A 23,557-nucleotide genomic window follows, 5' to 3' on the forward strand; every position below is an offset into this window, starting at 1 on the left:
AGAGCTCTGAATTTTAAACTTCAGCCTCCCTAAAACTTAAAGCACATTTAGTCAATGGATGTGTAAACCAGAGCAAACTGGGGTAACTTCCTGCAGGTGAATGGAAATCTAGTGCAAACTATAGTCTTTGCCTCTTGTTATGAAAATTAAACTCTGATAATCAACACTTAGGGCGAGCATCTCAAAACTGACTGTGTAATTTCCGGGGCTCGGTGGGAACAACGATCGGAAATCCCTGTAGGCACTTTTATAAAAACACCCCCTATGAGTGTAGCTAAAATGGAGAAAACAATTCAGGTGAAAAATTAAAAGGAAAACTCTAGAAAGCTTAGGTGAGACACAGCTGCTAATCAGTCCAAAAGGGTGGGGAAGATAATTTATTGCTATAAAGTGGACTTACGTTCTCTTACCTGTGAATGTTATCATCTTTGATAAGCCACATACATGCATATTTTCTATTTCTATGTTAAAAAGCAAAGTACAATCTTACAATAAAAAAAAAAGCCCAGTAACTGCAAGGCCAGGTTGCCCACGGAGGCAGGTGTGTGTTAATGAAAAGCTCCTTCCTCCCTGCCCCAAAGAGCCTGCCTTTATAGCCTGGTCACGAGCTGAAGTTACTGTAAACATGGCCTTCTAAAGTCACCAAAAAAGTTCAGCACCCCTTGCAGGAAGGATCGGTTTACACCATCTAATTTTTCTGTCTGACTAATACATTAAGTCAGATATCGTTTCCTGCTCACAGACCGTTTATCCATTCAACCAAGCTTTCTCCCTGTCCTCTTCTGGATTACTTCTTGGATCTTTCTGCCCCTTTTCTCTTCTCTGTTTCTGCACTGTGCTCATTATTTTTTCCCACAAGCCATTTCCCCTGAGCTTTTTCCAATATGAAGCTGAATACCTTTATGGGTATCTGCAATTCCCTCTGGCCCAAATCCTGAGAGACCCATACGGTTTATATTCCAGAAAATGTCTATCATAGCCACTGGGAACACTCAGCTTCCAGCACATCTCAGGATCTGACCAGCAGAAAAAGCTCAGTTATCCCATCTGCGAGGAGGAGTGTAAACCAGCGGCCAAACTCCAGAGGTGGGGATAAGCTCACTGGCCGTCAGTGACAAACGCACAAAATCTCCACTACGACAGCGAGGAATGGGAGTGCTCCGTGGTGCGCACGAGTTCTCTGTCCCTCGGCATGAAGCACAAAATACTGTGTCCTGCTACACACCTGTGCTTTTATAGTACAGAACAATTTTGGGGCACAGTATGGCTGTGGCTGCTACCAGAGAAACATTAGCCAGAACATTTAGGATTAACGGAAGGCAAGGAAGAAGGGGCTGGTTTTAAAAAAGCAAAGGTTGCCACCATGACGAGATAACAGTATCATCAAGTGTCGGCAGCGCTGTACTGGTGTGCTGGGAAGCCTGCTGGGAAGCAGATTAGTTGTACCTCGCTGGGAAGGGGAGAACGCTCTGCATGTGCTGCCCACGCATTCATACTTCCCACAGGGGGCAACAGTGCCCAAAATATTTGAAGATGGGCAAAATTTAATCAACCCCAGCCCCCAACAAGGGGTGGCTCTGATCCAGACACCTGTCCACTCACCAAGTCTGAATTTGGCTGATTCTCAATGGGCCAGCTCGGGGAGGCTTACTCCAGGAAATCTACCGCTGATTTCAGCTGGGTTTTACAGCCTCCCTGGCCCAGACCTGAACAGCTTCCAGTGGACTGTGGTGGGTGTCTGCTCCTCTCTCGCTGTGTCACGGGGCTTGAAGGAGAGGGTGTCCTATTAGCTCATACGCTGTGAGTCTGCAGCCCCTTGGATGATCCTGGCTGGAATTTCACTAGTCCCAGTAAAGCTCCCTGCAGACAGAAAGGGGAAATAGCTCTGCGCTCTGTTCCCCTCCTGCACCCAAACATGGTATCTGCGTCCAGGGAACAATGACTTAAAAAGGACTTCAAAAACAGGCATTATTTGTCATCTGGAAGAGCTATAAAAAGAAACACTTCTCAAGTAGTGAGTGTGAATACCATTACTTTACAGATTCAAGGGAAAAAAAAAAAAAGCAGATAACCTTGGGGAGACCCGACCTTCAAACAGGTTCAAATAACTTTACCATGCTTTCCCTTCCTCTCTCCCACACAAGCACAAAATTACATACATGCACATGTTCCTACACGTATATACTCCCACGTAAACACAAATTTGTAGACATGTGTATGCCCTCTCACACACACACACAAAGCCTCTTGCACGTGTTCTCATGCACAGGCGCTTGCCCACATTCACATTTCCACACGTTTTTCTGCTGTTGTAACAGCACTCTCACGTGCACGCATGCACACACAAAGCATAATATGCAAACGCAGTATGATAACTGCAGAAGAAAGATCAGACCTCTCAATGCTGAGTGTGTCGGAATTTATTTTGGAAAGGAATTCCAGTGCTTGTTCCATACCCAGAGTGTTTGGATCATCAGAATATATTCCCATGAATTTACATAGTTAAAAATCAGACTACCTAAAAAAGAAAAGCCCTTACTTGTGCAGTTTCCCGTCCCTTCAAATCCAGCTTTCTAGGCAGCCTGGATCAGCTAACAGATGATCAGATCCTAACAACACTTTCAGAGAGAGGTGCACGCCTGTCTGAGGAGATTCGCTAACCGCAGATACTCACATCCAGAGCAGAACTTAGCACGATGTTGCTATTGCAGCCAAGCCCTTCATCTGACACTGGGGCAGGTCTGCGTGGCTGGGCTCTCGTACTCCTGATTTTGTGACTGGCCACCTTTATGTATTTGCATGTGCTGGAGGTACACCCATGAACCTCCATCAGCTACGCCACACATCTAGCTTGTGATCGTGCAAAGTACCAAAACCAAGGAGGAGATTCAGAACAATTCAGTTAAATTCTCAAAGCTGGAGGGTATGGCTACCCACCAGTGTCATCTTTTTTCCAGAATCAACTGAGACAAACATTGTTCTCTACTGTTCTCAACATCAGCTGCTCAGGTGGGACCTGCTTAAGTCCTTGGCAACGCTAACAACAATGCTGTCTGCTCCCCTACTTCCTTCTACACGAGTACCTCGAAGTTCAATGCACATACTCGGTGGCCTTATTCTCCGGTGCATTTGGCACCTTGACTACAGACTGACTTCGACTTGAGGTACAGGTATTCGGTAGTTCAGAAAACCAGACCCCACCAGGTTACCTCACAGCACAGAGACAGCCAGTGGTAAGCTTCCTACCCCGGCCTGTTATTTCAGATGAGGTAATTGCACTGCAGCACAGGGACATGGCGTAAGTTTTGAAAATAAAATCTTATATAAAGCACAGTATTATTTCACAAGTACGTTAACTGAGGAAAAGAATGTGGAAATGTTGTCCCTCAGCCCATACAGTAAAGCAGTGGCTCAGCAGGGTGAGGAACTCAGAAATCCTGTTTCCTAGATCCTGCTATAATCGTTAGACAATATAGGGTGTCTCTCCTTGCTAGGGAAAACAATGATTTCATCCTTTCCATAGAGGATGAGATTGGTGGAAGGTAGGGCTATAGCTGGCTTTGCATTTGCTTTTACTGCAAAACCAGGTATGGCACTGCATATCCCATCTGGAACTCGCTCAGCTTCATTTCAAAAGACTGGATAACACCCATGCTAAACTTTTCCTTTCTGTGCTTTAACTCTGATCTGTGTCATCTTCTGGGAAAATGCAATGGAATCAACACAATTACTCTATGTTTTGCCTATTGCCATGAAGCCCAGTAGTCAGTGCTTTGTGAATTTTGGTGGCATTTGGTAAAAATTTGGGTTAAAATACCCTCATTCTGGCAAAAGAAATCTAGGAAAGAAATTTAGTGTATGGCCAGAGTTCTCAGAACTGCAACAACAAGGAGAAACATTGGGGTTGATATCCTGCTGAGATCTGCTCTCGGGTGGGAGTAAGCCCAGGCAATACTATGCTAGATTACACCATCCCAGGTGTCTTTTCCAGCTTTGTCTGAAGATTGGTAAAAGTAAAAGGCACTCATGAGTGTGAGAGCCATCCGGCTGACTCTGCACCTGCAGTCATTGTTGTCTGGAGAAAATCATACTTGAAATGCATGAGGTGCTACTGTGGCCACAGCAAAGTTGCTTTCCCATGCCATGGCACTTGCCACAGTAGGGACATGAGAATTTATTGCATGGCTCCATGCAAAGGGAGAAGGTTGCAAGGCAGAGAGAACACAGGGCAGGATCAGGAACTCAACCGCTTGTTTCTGCTGTCTTCTGCAAGAAGAGAGGGAAGGCCTTTGCAGGGTCAGACAGCAACTGCAAAGCTCAGGATCCAAACCCACAGCCCGGTTCCAGCCGCCTCCATACACACCCAGAAACCTCAGCTGCTGGCTCCTTGCAGCTGCTGCCGAGTCACAGAGTAAAAATCTACTTCTGGAGTGTTCACAGGACAGGCTGGCTTGTGGCTGGGGTGGCAGCCACTGGAGTGACAGCCATTGAAGTGGTCCTGCTCTGTCACACAGGGCTCTGTATTTTTATTGCCCACTGGAAGGGAGGCAGTTAGGAAAATCAGGAGGTTGGGAGGAAAGAGAAGATAGACTGCAAGGCCAATATATTGGCACCAGAGTTTCTGCTTCTGGTCTAAAAGGTATTATCTTACTATAAACTTTGACCAGAGAGAACTGAGCTGCTGTGAAAATGAGGAACGATGTCAACTGTCACATTAAAACTGTCACATTTGCCTGGATTCTGAGAAGCTCTTTGGGTCAGAAAGCAATGCCTGGCCAGTGCAAATGTTCCTACTGGCCCAGACATCAATGGAAATCTCTTTACTGACTTTGAGAAAGAGGAAGAACACCCCATGGCCTGGATGACTGCTAGAAATACCTCTCCTGGTTAACTACTACAAAGGTTGTTTTAACTTGTAAAACAATGGAGAGATCTCTCTCAGTAGGTCTGCCTGACTGGCAGAGAGCCCCTTTCGGCTGCAGAGTCAGCTGGAAAGGCCTGTGCCTTGCTCAGTCTCAGAGTATTTCCAGCTTTAGAACAGAAATGATGTTGAGACCTTCACAGTTTGCTCCGGAGGATGTGACAAAAGGTCTCCAGAAATCTTGTGAATGGCCAGTTGTGTCACTGAGCACTGCTTGCCTCTGCTGGCATCATGGATGTGATAAAAATCTTGCAGCGGAATGGCAGTGAAGCAGAAATTAAAAAAAAAAAAAAACTCTAGTGCCTGACATTCTTTTTAGGATGCCAATAAAAGATAATGTTACCTGTAAAATGTGCAAGCTGCTTCTAGCTCCGCGCCTCTCTCCTCTCCTACGCCCTTCTGAATTTGTACTCCCCCTGCAGTGGACAGAAACTCAGGAGAAAACAGCGCCGGGGCGAGAATGTCACCGGCAGAGCCTCAAGACGAAATCAACAGTTAAAGGAAACAGTCAGTGAGAGAGGTGCTGGGAATCCAACAGCTTTGCGTCCTGCACCATTTACAACCTTGGTGGTTCCAGTGAAGCTTTTGCACTCTCTGATTGAGTTTTGGATCAAGCTTTATCTTGGTGGATTTGTCAAATATGGGACAGGTATGAGAAGAGACGGGGCAGATTAGGCTGTGAGAAAGAAAACACCGCCAGCACAGCAGAGCAGATCTACTGTGTCAAATTCAGCTCAGAGAGAGCTCCAGTGGGTTGTGTCTGTCCCAGTGCGAGCCATTTCAGCTGCCTCACGCTCTTGCATAGTGAGAAGTTCAAGGACAAATGCTTTGATTTGGAAAAAATTTCCTGTTTGTCAGAGACATAAACTATTCAGTGAGATGTTCAGAAAGTTTGGCTGCACCTCTTGTTGGTTCAGTTTTCTTGTGCATTTGGGATGCTCCTGCTATTGGGATCTCCGTATGTAATACAGATTAAATACGACTTTGTGCTGAGGCAGTGAATTTCATCAGAGGATCTCACAGCGTTTGCAAATTAATTAATTAAACTCTCATGGCACCATACTGCTAACATCACCATCTTATTTAGATGGCAACAGAGGCACTGAGGAAGAACTGCCTTACTCTGGACCACCCAGAAGTTCTGCAGAAAAGCTGGAACAAGAGCTCTGCAAGCCTCATGCTACGTCCCTTCTTCCATCGACTCGACCAGCTCCCTCCCTGCCCAGGCGAAGGAACTGGGAACTCTGTTACAGCCTAACACAACATGAGATAGTTCAGCAGAGGAGATTTTTGTGGGAGGATACAGAATTGCTTTTGGGCAGCAAAGTATGACAATTAGGAGGGGTCCGGGGGGAAAAAGCAGGGGTTTATTCCTTGGTTTGAATTGAATTGTAGAGATAATGCCTACAAGACTTCTCTAACTCTGGCAGAGGACACCTTGGACTTGAGCTTTGCTGCTTTCATCTGCTTTGCAGCGCCTCCAGTGAACAGGATTTATCTGAAAGAGGCATTTTCCCTATGGGAAGCTGCTGTGGTGCCTTTAAGATTTGGAGTGATGCCCTCTGAAAGGGAAGCAAGAATATTTCAGAGGGACTTTATCCTTCAGGAAAAAAGCCCAAACTGTGTCTTTCCAAGATGGGGTCAACTCCCCAGCCCTTTATCTGGAAGCACTTACTACACAATTAATGGAAGGAACTCTCATCAAATGAGGGACAAATCATAAAATTAGGGAGATGGAAATTAGGCATGGACAAATGATCCAGGTGCAGGGGAGATTTATGGGGGAGGTTGTATTATAGCTAATGATTTCTGCTAATGATCCTCCAAAGTATAAAGTGGCACAGAGCCCACTCTCAATGGGACGAGAGAAAATCCTGTGTGCAGAGTGAAGGGCATTCCTCACGGGAGGGGAAGCCGGACCCACCATCAGACCACTCTCTCCATCTACTAACCCAGAGATGCTCATTGTGGAACTTGCCAGCCAGAGGGGCTGCAAGAATGGTGGGGGCCTCTTTGCCGTGATGCAAGTCACCTAAAAAGCAGCACCTTTTCCTGTACAGCTCAGCAGCTGCCCCTCAGCAGCTGCCCCAATCTCCACATGGCCTTCTTTTTCTTGAAAGTAGCTTCTAACACAGCACTCAATCAGATGGAGGTTCCCCTGCCCCGACCACCCAACTGCGCTGGAATTTCACTGCTAAAAATGTAGAGGGGGGACCTGGTCCTTCCCAGCTCTCCTCTTCCCTGCAACATACCTATCCCAGTCACATCAACAATGGGAACACAACAAGGTGGGTCAAGTTAAGCTGTGGTGTCCACCAGAAAGGGTCTGCCTCAAGCCATAAGACATTTCAATTAACTCTTATTTTCTATTTGGGAATCTCTCCTACTGACAGTTATTTCACCTTCCCCCTGCAGAGCAGCAGAGCTCCGTCAAAGGTTTGAGATCTAGGAGTTACAATAACGAGTGGAGGATGTTATTAATGATTTGTAACAATCAGACTCAGCAAGCAATTCAGCAACTATTTTCAGCCACAAAGCGTTATTCCAAAACTTAAGAATGTTTTACACAGGAAACGGAAATTATAGGATCTGAGGTTTTGGAAGAAAACATAGGATGGGAGACTTGTAAGGGGGTTGGGGTTCCTTTCCTACTGGCAGGGAAAGGGAAAAAAAAAAGGACAATTAAAGCTGTGCTGCCCTGCGTTCCCCTGGGAGCCCCATCCTGCCAGCTCCAGTGATTGGTGGTTCGGACTATTACTTCACTGTTCCTGGAGTAATAAAAATTCCTGGTGAGTTTAATTTGGAGCTCTGATCACGAATGGCACAATGATTCACAGAAATATGGGTAGTATTGGGTGCCAAAACAGTACCAAGTAAAATCTGCTGAGCTGGTGGGTTGTGCTCACCCGACTCCACCCCTGAAGGAACTGGATCTATCTGCTACAGAAAGGAGATGAAAACTGAGGGAACAGGGCAAAAATGTGAGAGAAAAAGAAAAATATTTGAGACTATGAAAGACCGAGGAGATAGAGGTAATGGGAGTAGAGAGCTACACTGCGGGAGGAAATTGCAGCGGCTTAAATCAGTAGGTCAGTAGACATCTGGGTCATTGACGGATGTTAGCAACTGATATTGTGAAGTGATACATGTAGAAAAGACATGAAGGAAATATTCTGGGTCCTAAGGCACAGAGTCTGTCCAATCCCTCAGTGAGCCCCTCCGATCGCTACTAGTGCAGGAGACTCCTCTGCAGGGCTTGTTTCTGTTTATGCCCTGCTGGATCTATCCTAAACTTGGACCATACAACAAGAAGTATCTCCTTCCCTCAGCATTGCCATTAATTACAGTCGGGGTCCTCGTCTAGTCTGTAATTTGGTACAGAGAGTTTGCTTCAAAAACCCTTTTGTACCCGCAGCCTTTGAAGGAACATTCATAGAGACCAAAGAGAGCTTCAAGTTTTCCCCTCCTCCTGCTGGGAAGAGTTTTGATTAACACTGACTACAGTCATGAACCGTGCACCTAAGAGAAGTGTCTCAAAGAAAGGAGGAGGCTGCAGGATTAATGAACAAGGAGAGAAGGGTGGTTAAAAATTAAGACTGTGGAAAAGAAAGGGGGAAAAAATCCAAACTTAAAGCTAAATAACCTCTATTTATTGTTATCACACAGCATATCCAGGAAAGTATTTTACACACTGCCAAATTTTCTCTCTAGGTGCCTACACCTTTGCCAGCCTCTGCAGTGCTCAGCTCTGCCACATTTTCCCACTGTGGAAATGGATTCTCAGCTGAAGTTGCTCCGCTGGGCTGACACGCGGTAGGTGCTGGCTCTGGTGACACAGGAAGGCATGCTTTTCCCCATTCACCTCAAATCACTTCCAGAGCAACATTTCAGCATGTTAAGAAGGTCACAAAGAGGTATTGCTAGGATAAGCTCTGACTAGCAGAGGTCCTTGGTGTCACTAGGTTCTCACCAAAACAGGAATTTTATCTGCTGCATCCCAGTCAGAATTAGGACTGACGGCCTTTCTCAGTCTGCCCTGCTTTTTTCTAAATCCCAGCCACCATACCTACTGAGCACTCTGTCTCTAAGTGTAAATTCTGAGAGCCAAAAGGGATCAATGAGATATTTAACCAAGAGAGATTAGCTATGCAGAGATCACCATGCTGTGTGCAGAATACCAGTTCACAGTTCAGTGAGATCCCAAAGTCCTGGTGTTGCTGACCCATCCTCCCTCGGGCCAGCTCCTTTCACATGTCCAAGGAAAGTTCATATTTCAGTCATCACTTGGTTTTGCCTTAGGGTAGAGGATGGACTACATACTTGCCTCCCTCCCAGGAGACTTCTCTGTCCATTTCTATGATTGTCACGCTGGAAAGGATCCCTTTAGGTCAAGCTCACAACCACCCTGAGTTTCTTTCAGAGAAGAATCGCGTACACATTAGCCCACTCATTATGCATTTTTTTTCCTGCTGCATCTCCATGTTTTATTCCCTCAAGGATATTCCAAGTTTTGACCATAGGAGCCTCCTCCTGCAGCCCATACCCACGCCGAGAGACCCTCTGGAATAAACAGCAGCATAGCAGCCTGGGTCTGCTGGATGCTGAGACCTCCCAGCTGTGGGTTACAGGACTCTAAATGTTGTGCAATTTGGATGTCCATAGTGGTATTGATCACAGTGTTTGTAATGGGTCTCCATATACAAAGAGCAAACGGATGCTGTCACTCAGAATAATGTTCATTTTAGATTATATGAACAAACTAACCACAAGCAAAATCTCCACGAGACAGCTCTGTGTGTGAGCATGTATCTCTCTCTTTCCTCCCCTCTCCTCTGGCACGCTGCAAAGAAATTAACCCAAAATAGTCCTTAAGAGCTAACAAAGTGCAAATAACGCTTAGCTCTCACGTAATGCTTTTCATTTGTGAATCTCACGGCAAACTTCATTACCCATATTGCACAGGCTGGGGCATGGAGGGACGAGGCAGTACGCCCAAGGCCGCAGAAGAAGTGAGTGGCAGAGCTGGAAAGAGCCACTCCAGGCCCCTTGACTCCCAGAGCGGCGCCTCAAAGCCCACCAGTGACACAGCGACGCACGCAGCAGGCAGATAACGCGCAGGTACGACCTGCTGTAGGCACAGACGAAAGGTCCTTCTCTTCGCAGGCCTGCTCTTTAACTTCTTTGTCCTCTTGTCAGATTTTATTCCTGCGCCCAGATGGACCTGATTATTGTGATTACTCACACATCACTGTAAGGTGAAATACACAGCTTTACCCCCCTGACTAAGAAAAATAAATAGGACTCTCTCCCCACCGCCCACACCCACTCCCACACTTTCCTCCGAACTTGAAATAAAAAACCTGCAAAAAGATTCCCGATGGCTTTGTCAAGGAGGGGGGATGGTGAGGATGGGTACAGTATATAACATCTCAGCTCTCCCGGATCAGTCACGCTTCCTAATTCAATAAGGTGAGAAGGAGCATAATTTGATCATATTTGTTTTGCATCACTGCAAAAACAGAAAATGAGGGGCTGCAGAGCCGCACCAATTTACTTCATCCGACCTTGATTAAAAGAAAATTAATTGCCGCATCTCTCAGGATATCTCAGGCAGCAGCCAATGGCTCTCCAGAATGGCACAAAAAAAAAAAAAAAAAAAAAAAGAAAGAAAAAAACAGGGAGCGAGGCACAGAGAATCTTTGCCCTTTCATCTCGTAGCACAACTGTCTTATTGGAAGTGTTGGCAGAGTGAGGGAGAAAACCAAGCGCTCGGGAAATCATGGGGAAGCCAACGCAGGTTTGCCAGGGTTTTGAGCCTAAAATTCCCTTCTGTGTTTACCACCACATTCCCATCTGTTGGAGATTGCACCACACTCTCGGGGTCTGTCTTGTGAGGCCACAGGAGCAGAGCTGGGGGGATCTCAAGGCAAGACTTGGCGTAGGGCAGCTGGTAATAGGACACAGAGGCTTTTCTTGCTATCCTTCCCCATTCACTCGGAGCCAGGTCTATGCTAGAAATTATTTATGGTAATGTCAATTAGGGCCATGATTTTTTAACTGTATTTCTAGACTGCAAAAAGCTGTAGTGTAGCTGCAGTAATACAGGAACCAAAGTGCTTTTACCAAGATAGTTGATTTCCCTCAAGAAACTAATTTAAGCCATGCCAAGCCAACAAAAGCACTCTTTGGCTGATCCACGCTCTGTCTCACCAGTGGGATGTACCGACAGCAATACCAGCCAACATGTTCTAGTGTCAATTAGGAAAGGCAGTAAGATGGTGTAATGAGTCCGGGATAGTCTTAAAGAAAGAAAGGAGAATGCATTTCATGTATTATTCCCACAGCCTTTGAAGGGGTGTTCATAGGGCCAGCTTTTGCCCGGTGAACCTTGGCCTTAACCTTTCAAAGCCAAGGAAGAAAAGAGGCTGCCCAGAGGGTGAATTGCAGCAGCTGGGTTGGCTTCTACTCCGAGCGGCCACCTAGGCACGTGTGCCTCTCTCTGAGTTAGCAATGGGAACAGAGATTGACCTCAAGAGGCTAAAGCCAAAAGGGAGTGACCAGTCCCACAGAGACCCCACCCAGAGAGAAGGACCCTGCGAAGACTCACGTGCACTGCGAAGGCAGCGACTCCCCGAACGGCAGCTCCCACAACACTTACACTTTTGAAAGCGAGGTACAAAGGAAAAAAAAGTGCCTGTGTTCAAAACAACACACACATCTATCTCTTTCTTGTTTAGTGCTCTGGATTCAGCCATAGGAGTCACTACTTAGCGGAGAGGGGTCGGACATTATTTCCTATTAGCTGGCTGTGCTCCACGCTGTAGGTGCTACTCTACGCTCTTTTTGGCAATTTCAGTAGAGGCCAGTGACTAACATAGGGAGGATTTCTCTCGACCTTGCGTCTATTGACTGGATGCAAAGGGATGAGAATCGCCAGGTTGTGGCTGTCCGTGCCCCTGCCCATCCTGTCCACGCTGCTGCCCAGGCTCCCCAGTCTCCAGCTACCTGGAGCCCCCACAAGCCCTCAGCCTGGAAACTTTCACCAGCACTAAATTCACACGAAATTTCTGACGGGAAAAAAAGATGACGACTCTGGCTGATCCAGTGCAATTATCAGATCAGAAGTGCCTGCTGCAATCCCACTCAAATCTGTATTAAAAATTCATTTCAAGTGTTCTTTTCTTTTTTTTTTTTTCTTTAGCTGCAAGTAGAGGAATTTACCCAGCTGTTTTATTAAGAAATTAAAGTGCACATTTTTCTAAGCAATGCTCTGGAATTTAGATGGACCACAACCGTGCCCAGTGTTAATGTGAGAAAGGATCTATCTGTCCTCAACATCCAACCACCCATCCACCCCACTGCACACATTCCTGTACCAGCTCTGACCCAAGCAATCCTAAGTCTTAGACTCTCAATATCATAGGAATATAGGATGAGACGGGAGCTCTAGAAGTCACTTAGTCTGGGCACTTACTTCTGTGCAGGACCAACTACAGCTATATCATTCTTGTTTGCCTAGCCTGTTCTTAAAATCTGTCTTTGATGGAGATGGTACAACCTATCTAGACAATCTATTCTGACGTTTAACTATCTTTATCATAAGAAAGTTTTTCCTAATGGCTAACCTAAATCTTTCCTGCTGCAATTTAAGCCCATTATTTCTTGCAATTTAATTCTTATTTCCTGGGCCTCATCCTTTACATAAGAACATTTCTGCAAAAGTCTCAAAGTTTTCATAATGAAACATTTCCAAATTCCATCCTGATAAAGGTCAATCTATTGCACACAGAAACAAGAGAGACGTCCAGTCCCTTCTGAGGTAAAAGGAAACCAAGCAGATCATTCCACAGACAAAAAACTTTTGTGCCACAGAAGATTCCCATTTAATAAAGAAACTGCAATGTTTTAAATTTGTGTTTTTACAAATAAATTAAAGGTAGGGTGTTTGTTCTTTCCAAGTTATCCCTACTAGAAAACTGTAGCTTAACATATCACACAATCTGTTGGTTTGGAAAGGGTGGTAAATGTTAAAAAAAAAAAAAAAAAAAAGGCACAAATATTTGCTAAAGAGTCCTGATTTAAGCACACGTGGGCCAGTCCTGGGCCCTGAAATCAAAGGAATGATGCCCACTGCAGTTTGATCCACACACAACGCAGCCACAGATTTTACCCAGATTCCCAGCTGCAGAGTAGAACCTGGGTCATAATTAGGACGGATGGGTACAAAGAGCAAAACTGGAATCAGATCTGATTTTCTCAGTGTTCCTGGATGCAGAGATATGAACCTTTGATTTTACAGGCTGTTTGTTACAGCTTTTTTAGTTTTTACAGCTTTTTAAAGCTGTCACAGAGCTTTACAATAGCAACCACAAGGCCCAAAGACAAGACAAGATGAGGGGCTGCGTGGTGTCTAGTTCCGTACCAGTTCCCCAAGCAGCGGTACGCCAACGAAAGCCCAGTGCCAAGAAAGAGTGCTTCCCATTTGCACTCCTGCAGTCCCACTTACGTTTCCCAGATTACAGGAAAATTTTATTTCACTTATGAAATGGTGAGAATCTGCTTGTTTAAATTAACTGCTCCCTTGGGTGCTTTTCCTGGGCAGCCTTGTAGAGAAACGAACAGTTTTAAGCTCTGATTCTGCAAAATTTGAGGTGGCACTTAGCAATAAGCAACACTGTGCAAACCCATCAAGTCATGATGATGCCAAAAAAGGTCTTCCTGCCCCAGAACTTAAGCGTGTCTCTAAGTATTTGAGGAATCAGAGACCAACAGAGCAGTTTGGGGAAACAAACATACTTTATACATGAAATCAAATTAACACTCGTATGGTCACGCAGACAGTAGAGTCAAGCAACCATGAGAGTTACAGTAGAATCAACTTAATTAGCACTCCTCTTTTTAACTGAGCAGTCCATCTCCTCCAGAAACACTCTATGGGCTTTAATGGAAATGGTTCCACAGACATTTTCCTAAAACCCTCCAGTCAAACGGAGAATGAGGTCCAGCTCAGCTTTTGAATCATTCTACGGATTGCTATAGGAAAGACAGAATTCTGTACTGAGTGGACATGCTCCATCAATAGAATAAAAGCAAACACACACAGTGCATGCAAGATTGTGTACATACACAGGCAAAGCGTAGTAAGCTAAGAATTGCACGTTACGGTAGATCTCAACATGGGGTCATACAGGAACTTGCACAGGACTTTTGTTCAGTATGTAGAATTTGCACAAATATTTATCTAAAAATAATATGGATTTTTGATTACAATTTGGAGATGCATATGAAACGTAAGATTACTTTAATAAAATATTTGTGCATCTATAACTGAGTCCGCAGAAGTATTTGAAGTAGTGTAAGCACGGTGGGAACAGGCTATATTTATCACGTTACTCTGTGCGCAACATTTCAGTATACTATTCCAACTATTTGTGTGATACATACCAGGTCTGACTGCTTTTATTCTGAGCGCGTATGGAGCTTTGTATATAAAAGATAAGAAGGATGCACATGCATATATGTACTGCACACATAGCAAGACTACGTACAGACTCTGCTGTGTGGGTACGCATGAATGCACGTATGTGCAGATAAGCACATGTTTGCAGTGTCTGAGATGCAGTGGGGGACCAACTATCATTGCAACCACATGTGCTCTTATATAGAACATGTGTCCCAGAAAAAATCATCCTGAGGTTCTTTCTCTGTTCTCCAAGGTTAACGTAAGTAAAACAAAGAAAGCAGTTTCCCTTCTCAATAATTCATGGCTCGCTTTAATAGCCCATCTTAAAAACATACATAATTTTCCCCAATTTTCTGATACACTAATTACCTAGTGCTAAAGCCAATGGTGTTCTGTATTCGATCTGAGCAATACATTATCTGGAAACTCCTTCTAGCTCAGACACGGAACCATTTGCTTTCATCATCCCTCACTTTTGAATTTCTTGGTGTTTGTCACCATCTGTTACTTGAGCTTCCAGGTCCTGATCTTGCTTAGACTGGAGGCAACAGTACAGTTCCAGTGGGAGCAGGACTGGAGGAGCACCCAACTTTCCCTTTCTTCAACTCTACTCCCTTCTTTTTCTTTGCTGTCTAAAGTAGCAGCAATATATTGCACCGAGACACTCAGGAGTCCCTCAAAGATCTCAAAGCACTCTAACAGGCTTCGCAGACAAGCACTTGCCAGCTCTGTAAATCTCAAACCACTTTCCAAAAGAAGTTTGTATTACTAGCCTTGTTTTACAGATGATGAAACTGAGGCAACTGGCATAAAAGGACCTGACTTGTTCCCATGGGCGAGGGACAGAACTGAGGAAGACGTGTTATCTCCTAAGCCCCCACCGCGGCTCCACCAGCTTGGCCACGCTGCTTACCGCTGCCCTTTCTGCCACTCAGCTGTCGCCGTGGTGGAGCACAACTGCTGCTGAGCAACCCACAGGAACAGTCAGGCCAGCGTAGCCTGGAATAGGAAACGAAGGAGTATCCTGCTTGTAGCTGAAAGTGCCAGGAAAGTTTGAAGAGGTTTAATGCAGCTTCTCACACCGAAATTTGACCAAGACTTCCAGACCAAAACTGTTGTTACTGTGAAAAGTGCTACTAGATCTTCCCTGTCAAACAGGGGGAAAGCCTTTGGAAGAGAAGAGAACATCCCCACAGCAGTGAGCTAGGTACCAACTGACTGAGCGGCACCATTTCCCTCGCTTATTGTGTGAGGTCTCAGCAGGAGCTCTTGAAAATGTCCTCAGTTGTGGGTGCAAAATATCTGAAAATTTAGCCTTATAAGAACAGAAGTGTTAAAGGTTACGGTTAGGGCCTTTGTACACTTCTTGTATCAAAGTGTGTAAACAGAAACCATTAACACAGTAAATAAGCCACAGGTAGTGTACTCTCTGCAGGTGAGGGAGTGTATGGGGACTGCAGTGCGCGTATAGTGCTGTACAGCATGACTGCTACCAGAACTGAGAAGAGGCAGGGACTAAATGCAGGATATTCAGCACAAGAAGGGGAAAAAAAAAAAAAGAAATTTGTTTTTGCTGGTGGGCAGCTGTAGCCAATTCTTATCCTTGTACAGACTGGCCACAAGGAGGGGGCAAGCAAGCCATCTGTCTGTCTTTCTTGCACTTCTGTGACTGGGTGTGTGGCTCTGGAGGAGGAATATGTGCTGTAACTTCAGCACACGCACGTACTTTCCACATCCAATGGCCAAAACACATCGGTGCAACGCAATGCGAACCCTCTACTTCCAAAACCCAACCTGTGTGTGCAATGTGGGTTCACTAAACGCGTGTTGCAGAGTGTGGTAGGTGTGACCCTGTGTGCATGAGTATTATATGTGCTTGTGAGTACAGTAGGTGTGGTGTATATGTACAGTACAGCATGTGTTTGGATTCTGGGAGTAGGGGATGTTTAGTAATTAAATCCCTTTTCATCCTTCTGCACCTGTCTCCTTCTGAAAACTGAGAGAACAGACGTCAACCGGGACAAGGGCTGGATTGAATACAGCCAATTCTGAAATATTTATTAGCTTGTGACACCACTCAATGGAGGAGAAGGAATGCTGGCTAATCCGCCCAGCAAGTGCTCACTTGGTGGAGGGGCATTTTTCTACAGTGCCTCATTATATTTCAACTACTGTCTACTTTGTCAAAAATGGTATCATTTTAATTTGTGTCTATATTTATTTTCAAATGCTTTTGCTAGTAACCAGAGATTTCAGAGCTCTGGGTTCTGAATCTAGGCTTACCTCCTGGACACTCACGGCTTTCTGGCCATTTTACAGAGCTAGTTCAGAGCCCCTGTTTTGTGGGTGTATTTTCCTCACATTGCGCTCTTCTAACTGCCATTCACACCAGTGAGGACCATACAAAGTACACTGAACAGAAAAAGAGACATCTTAAATTTCCTGGTTTTGCATTCATAAACCTGCACATCTCTCAGTTTGTAATGCCACACGAAGCTCCCCACAGCACTACAGACAGGATTTGAAACCCAGCTGAGAGCAATCCCTCGCTCTCGCTAGCCCTTCGATCTCACATACATGGAAGTTACATGCTCTTTCTTGCTGTGGCAGGACACTGGGCAATGCCTTATGGTACAGTAGTCTTTCGTCTGGATCGGTGACTATGAGGTGACTTTAGTTGCAGGTGTAACTGTCTAAGGTTCAAGTCATGACACGGAGACCCAGAGTTTAAGCTTTCTTACATTTGGGAATTCTTGCATTCGGACTCTGGTTTTGAGTCGCCATCTGCGCTGGTGAATGGATGTGAGCTTTCAGGAGTTCCTCTGAAAAGGTTCCTAACCCGTGTGGGGCCATTGCTGGTGAAATGGCGAAGTGTTGTGGACTGCCTGAGGGGCAGTGCTGGACTGCCCATGCTTAGAGAACTTCATCAGTTTATAACAGAGCATCTTAACCGGTGGGACTCCTCCCATCAGAATATGCATTATGTTTGGAACTGTTCGAACTACTAAACAGGCTGAGTTTGTCTATACCCATTTACCTTCCTATATATGTGCAAATAATGTATAGCTATGCATTCCTGCATATGGATGTGCACGCATGTGTACAGGCAGGCATCCATTTGTGTACTTGCAGTCATATACCTGTACGCAAGCTTGATATTATCTTTCTTTGCTCTAAGTGGCCACACCCTAATCCCTGAGAAATGAAGATAATTTCTGAAGGTAAAACTGCACTGCGGGGGATGACAACCAGGGCTTACAGTGTCAGAGGAAAGGTTCAGACAGAGCAAAGCTGAAGGTCAGCTCTTGTAGTAGCAAAAAGAAGCATTAGTCTTCTCTTACATGGGAGCTTAGATGTGTGGTTAGATGCCTTCTCAAAGACACTATCACTGGAGAGCGTTTGTCCCTTCTTGTTAAAGGGTACTCAGTGCCCTTAGAGAGAACTTCAGTCCAGAGGCTGACTTTACTTGAACGGGAGGACCGGACTTTGATTTCTAGTGGAGAACAAAATCTGCCCACACTAAAAGCTTCTGTGTGCAGACACTTCCTGGGAAGGAACTTTCTCTTCACCAAAGTAGAAAATATCCAGTGATCGTCATGGAGCCCAGAAGTAACCTTCTCTTGAGGATCTCTTAGGGATCTGACAGATGCCAGCTAGATGCAGATGCTGCAGCTCCCTGAATAGGGATGGGGGTTAAAAAGTTTTCTTACCAGCACTGCGCAAAAAAAAAGAAAAATTAAAAAAAAAGGCAAGACTGACAATAAATCCCACTGTGTGAGGCTTATTCTGGATGGTTTTGGCATGATGCATCGTTGCAACTATTGTGTTTGAGCAGTAATTAGACGTGGCCCCGGGGGACTGCAAGTGCATTAAGAAGGGACGAGGCTCACCGTGAGCCAAATGGCTGCTCTTATTGTTCTCCGCAGGGTACTCAGGATGTTCTTAGAACCAAATCCTTCCATAATGCTGCAGAAAGGGACTGCAGCATGAGACCTGCAGCACTACCAATTCCTTACATCTGATAAAACTCACTCATTTTAGCACTCATGCATGCTCCACTCACCCACTTACCTGACTACATGGACAAGTGCAATTCATCATGGTGGAGCAACTTGACAGTTTCTACATCACAGCAGTGTGTTCACACTTTTGCAAACTGTGTGCTTATATATGCAATAACAAATATTCTTTAAAGCAATTTTCAGTGGCAAGAATGGACAGCATGAGGCTTGAAACCCAGAAGACCCGATGTCCCGTTGATTATATCATTATCATTGTCTTCACACCCACTGACAAACATTCTGTCCCTTTTCCAGTTGATCACATTGGGTTCCTTATATCTGTTGACCATATTAAACCTCCCGGTAGTGGAATTTTCCTGTTTGTCCCATAGTACACCATCACACTAGCTTCAGACCAGTGTAGCACATACTGATTGTACCAGGTATTCCCCGTCACATCGACTGTACGGATTCCTTTCACTGCACTGAGCACACTGGGCCTTCCTGTCTCGTTTGCTATAGTGGCTTCCTCAGCTGCACTAATTATCTGGGTATTTTCCTGTCTCAGTGGTTATAGCCAGTCTCTTCCACAATGAGACTGAGATCCAGTTATCACTGATTATACTGGAACCAAGGTGGCCCCTATGTCCTGCTGTCTCAATGACTTTACAACATCTTTTAGCTGAACACCATACTGCCATTTTACATGATGTAACAGTCTACACCAAGAAGCCCGCTTAGGCATTTAAAGTCATTTGGTTTCCTTTCAAACTTAAGCATGTAATAAACAGAAAACACCATACAGTTTCATAGATCACAGAGAGAGAAATACTATTTACCATAGGTGAATTCCTCTCTTGACCCTATTTCACAATTTCTGCTCAGATAACGTTGCAGGTAAATGGAGGGAAAGAGCACCAGTAGGACCTCCTTACAAAGATGGATGCCTCATCTCCGTCCTCATCTCAGCTTTTGAGGAGCTCACCCACAGAAAGCAATTGCAGTCTCAGATACCAGTTTTCTCTCTCCAAGACCCTGGTTTCCCTCTAACATTTTGAAGAAAGTGGAAAAGGAGGACTAGACATAATGTGTGCAGTACATCAGAAATTAGGAGAACAGTCTCATTCTAAGCAAATCCAGAGAAGCACGAGAGTGTCCACTTTGGAGCTCACAACAGGACCTGTCCCTTCCTTCTCTACTCAGTGTTGCCAATGTGCCGTAGAGATACTGGCATGAACCCCACTGAAAGTGAAGAGATTCTGGTTGTGCATCTTCCGCTTACGACAAAAGCCTCCTAGAAACCTCACATCTCCGCCAGGCAGACACAGCACGCAGAACCTACCAGAATCAATTCTGGGGTCAGCGGGTGGGACAGCCCGGAAACGTCATGCTGATGTAGGTCACGGTGAGCACCGTTCCACTCTGTGGCTCTCACTCTTGCTTAAAGGGCCACCTAAAAGGGCCAGGAGTCCCCAGACTACGGCCACACGATCCCTTCTTGCAGATGGACCAGGCCTTCTGTTGAGTGTATCCAGGCCTAGATACGACTTTCCAGAGTGCTTCCCCTTTAAGACAGGACTGTGCAGTCTTTATTTGCTTGTTGAAACTGTTCAGTTTTAGGACAGGGGGGGAGGTCACACCTGTTGTGGAACTTGATAGAAGGCTTATTTATAAACTTTCAGAGCTTGGGATTCTTGCAGAGCTGAATGCGCTGATGTCCGGAGGGGAAGGTCACCGAAATGCTTGTTTATAAAAGCAGCAGCAACTGGAAAAACCATAAAAGTCTGAAATGATGAAATTAATAAGCTATTTGATCAGGCGCATGGGCTATGTGCTCTGTGGTCAGCCAGAAAAACCTCGCACGTAAGAGTCGACCCTGCTGGCTGCTACCCCGAAATTCTCCTTCAGAGAGGCGCACGCATTGCACCCGAAGAGGGCAAAAAATAATCAGCTGCTTAGTACGGTCCGCTTTTGGGTGGCTGGCTGGTCCAGTCTTAATTTGACCTTGCATGGAAAGGGGAAAGCCTACTCTGCACTTGGTATCACAGCTAATCCACTCTTTGGTTTCGCAACTTCAAAGAGCTGCACCACTTGTTAACGTGCAGAGTGCTCTTTTAGCAAGGAGGCAGTCACACCCCAAAAATCTGCCACTAACTGGGGGGGAGGGAGAGGCAGTAACTTCTGCCTTCAGAAACACGTCCGGATTTCTGCAAAAATGTCGCGTGAAAGGTGGTGGATTTTTTGATTGTTTATTTGGTTGGTTTTGTTGCTGTTTGAAAAATTACTCAAAATATTACAGTTTGGAGAGAAAGGGAAATAAAAACCTTCCCTTGGGTTTTTGCTTTAGTTTCTGTTCTCATTTCATAGTACAGCAAACTGAAAATAATTTCCTTTTCGCCTCTCTTTTTTCTCTTTTTACTTTTCTGTATATGTCAGAATCTTGGTTTAAGGAAAGCTTCATTTTCACTTGGTGACTGATGGCTGAACAGGTGGCTTCTGAGTTCGCAAGTGTCAGATGAACAAGCAGTTTAGAAATGGACAATTTGCAGCTCACTTTCTCTTGCTGACGACCCTTTTTCTGCTGACAGATTCTTGCCCCTACCAGCCAAATCATGCACGCAGTATCTGCCCTCCACCTCAATGGAAAAAAAAAAAAAAAAAAAAGAAGAAGAAAGAAGATGGTCTCTTGGGAACTCCTAGTCATAAAATGGGAAGAACTTCACACTGGAAGGCGTTCTTGCCAGCCTACTTGGACATAATTTATAAGAGGGGTAGAATTTTCTGCTTCATTTTCTTTCCTGGAAAGCTTGTTTGTTTGCAGAAAGCAGCTTGTTTGCAGAATCCTGCATAAAGTGGTGGGTTGCCAGAACCAGCACCAGTGACTGCCAGCTGAACATTATGAGTTTGTTCAAATACCAAAGCCACCAAGCCCTCTCCACAAACCTCTTACTCAGCCACAGCTAGCCAGGATCCTACCCAGAAATCCTGCCAGCCAGGGGGTTCTGCCAGGTGAATGCCCTTCTGCCCGTTCGTGATTAAGTCTTTTGATGATTATAACAAACAGGGTTTTCTATAACTTTCTGTTGAGGCTCATACGCAGCATAGACATCCCATCCCCACCACACTCCTAATCCCATCATCCAAGGACCTGGCACCCAGACGTTAGGAAGCAGAGCCCTCCCCGCCGCTGCTGGCTGGCTCATCCCAGAGGCACAGGGGAGCTCCTGCTGAGAACAAGGGAGAGCCGATGTTCCTCACAGAGCCCAGGGAACACGGGCAGGACCTGCACAGGTCCGTTACTGCCGCCTGAGCTGACAAGAGATTCTGATGCTGTATCTTCGCACAATCATGGGAGCACCAAATGCTGTATTTTATTAATTAAAGCAGATACCGGAGTAACTTTTTTCGTAAACTGCATCGTTGAAGTATGGGTTTACCTAAGGTAGCAGTCCCTCTTCCGATGTTTGGCTATGGGCGAGTAACTTGAGCTGTTTTTTAAAGGATCTTAGAGGCTCTTGGTACCAATTTTTCAAAAGGATTTAGATGCCTTTGAAAGATAAGTGCCCAGAGGGGTCTTAAAATTTTCAAGGCAGGCTACATTAAAATCATTTGGATTTATGTGCCTATCTTAAACAGTTTTGATAATCTACAAGGTGCCTATCTGAATCTTTAGATAAAGAGAGCACTTTGAAAATATGACACGGACTTGAGGAATTGTAATCTGGAGAAAACATCTCGCTGACTTTCAGGGGCATTTAAACTCCTAAGCCTCTCTCAGAAATGAAACTTAGGATCCTAAGTCACTTAAGTGCTTAAAAAATGTTGCTATGTGTCTGTACAAACTGGATGAGGACAGATGAGCAGGGAAGGATTAGATGCATGCATCTGTCTTTCCGTGTAGCTCTCATAACACTTGAGTGTCTCTGCATATGGATAAAGGTGGATTGATGAGTGCATGACCATATGCATGAGCGTATAATATGGCCGATTGGATGGGACAGGGAGGAACAAAAATTGGGTGGAAGTGACAGGTGATTACACGAATAAATAACATCATCTTGCCGAACATTTATTTAGTGCTTTTCATCCAAAGGTACCCTTAAGTGCTTTACAAACTGTTATGGATATAAGAATGACTCCACCAGACACAGCAGCTCTTTAAGAGTACACCGCCAAATTATATGATCAAGTTATGACCAGAAATGAAGAGTATCAAGTCCCACTGAAATTACCTAGAATTTTTGGCCATCAGCCATTTAGGATTCAGTCAACACACTCAGGTTAGAGCTGTTAGACAGGCAGAAAGCGCTATGGAGATCTAACGATGACAAATGGGAAGGACCCAGTTTTAAACACTGTTCGAAAAGGAGCACTGCCAACAGCACGTGAGCTGGGGAAAGTGGTTCAGCATTAATGCACAGAGGAGAGGGAACTACTGGGCCCTCCACGGGTGGAAAAAGGGAAGATGGGGAGGGAGATAAATGTATGGTTATATAGTATTTTAACGGGGAACAAAGTTACAGGACTTAGTTTGAAATAAACCTGCATAAAGAGAAAAGGAGCAGAATGGCAAATGGATGGGAAATCCAAAGGCGAGAGGGGTAGTTCAGGCTTAGGAGGTTTTCAACGCTGACTATCTGAAGCTGCAAGCCCCCGTTCTCCCCGGGAGGAGATCCCATCTCCCCACATTAGCTAACCTGGGCTGTCTTTCTCCAGGCAGCACATGCACTCCAAAGAAGGCAAGCGGTGCCAGCTGCTCTCTTGCCAAACGGTGGAGTTAAAAGCTGTACAATGTCATAGACAGTAAACAATGAAACAGAAATGACAACAGCAGTTTCTCCTGCTGCCTCCACCTCTGTGCCTTGCTGCTTTCCTCTTTCACACTCTTTCTCTTCCCCTGTCTGCCAAAAGGATGAAAAGACGATTGAATCCAAGCTCTGTGACACAGCCTGGGGAAAAGCAGCTGCCCAGTATATATATTCATTTCGGTGCAGTAGATAAATCAAGACTACCTAAAAAACCTAAAAACTGCTGGGCACTGAACAAACAGGGAAAAATGTGTTCATCTTCTCTTCTGTCCTCCTAGCTGCATTTCCTCTATTCACAGCATCAAAACAGCCACTATCTCTGACAAGTTTAATGTTAGTGAGGTAGTGTTAGGAAAAGATATAC

Source organism: Chlamydotis macqueenii, chromosome 21, assembly GCF_036417535.1.
Source record: "Chlamydotis macqueenii isolate bChlMac1 chromosome 21, bChlMac1.mat, whole genome shotgun sequence".
NCBI classification, from domain to species: domain Eukaryota; kingdom Metazoa; phylum Chordata; class Aves; order Otidiformes; family Otididae; genus Chlamydotis; species Chlamydotis macqueenii.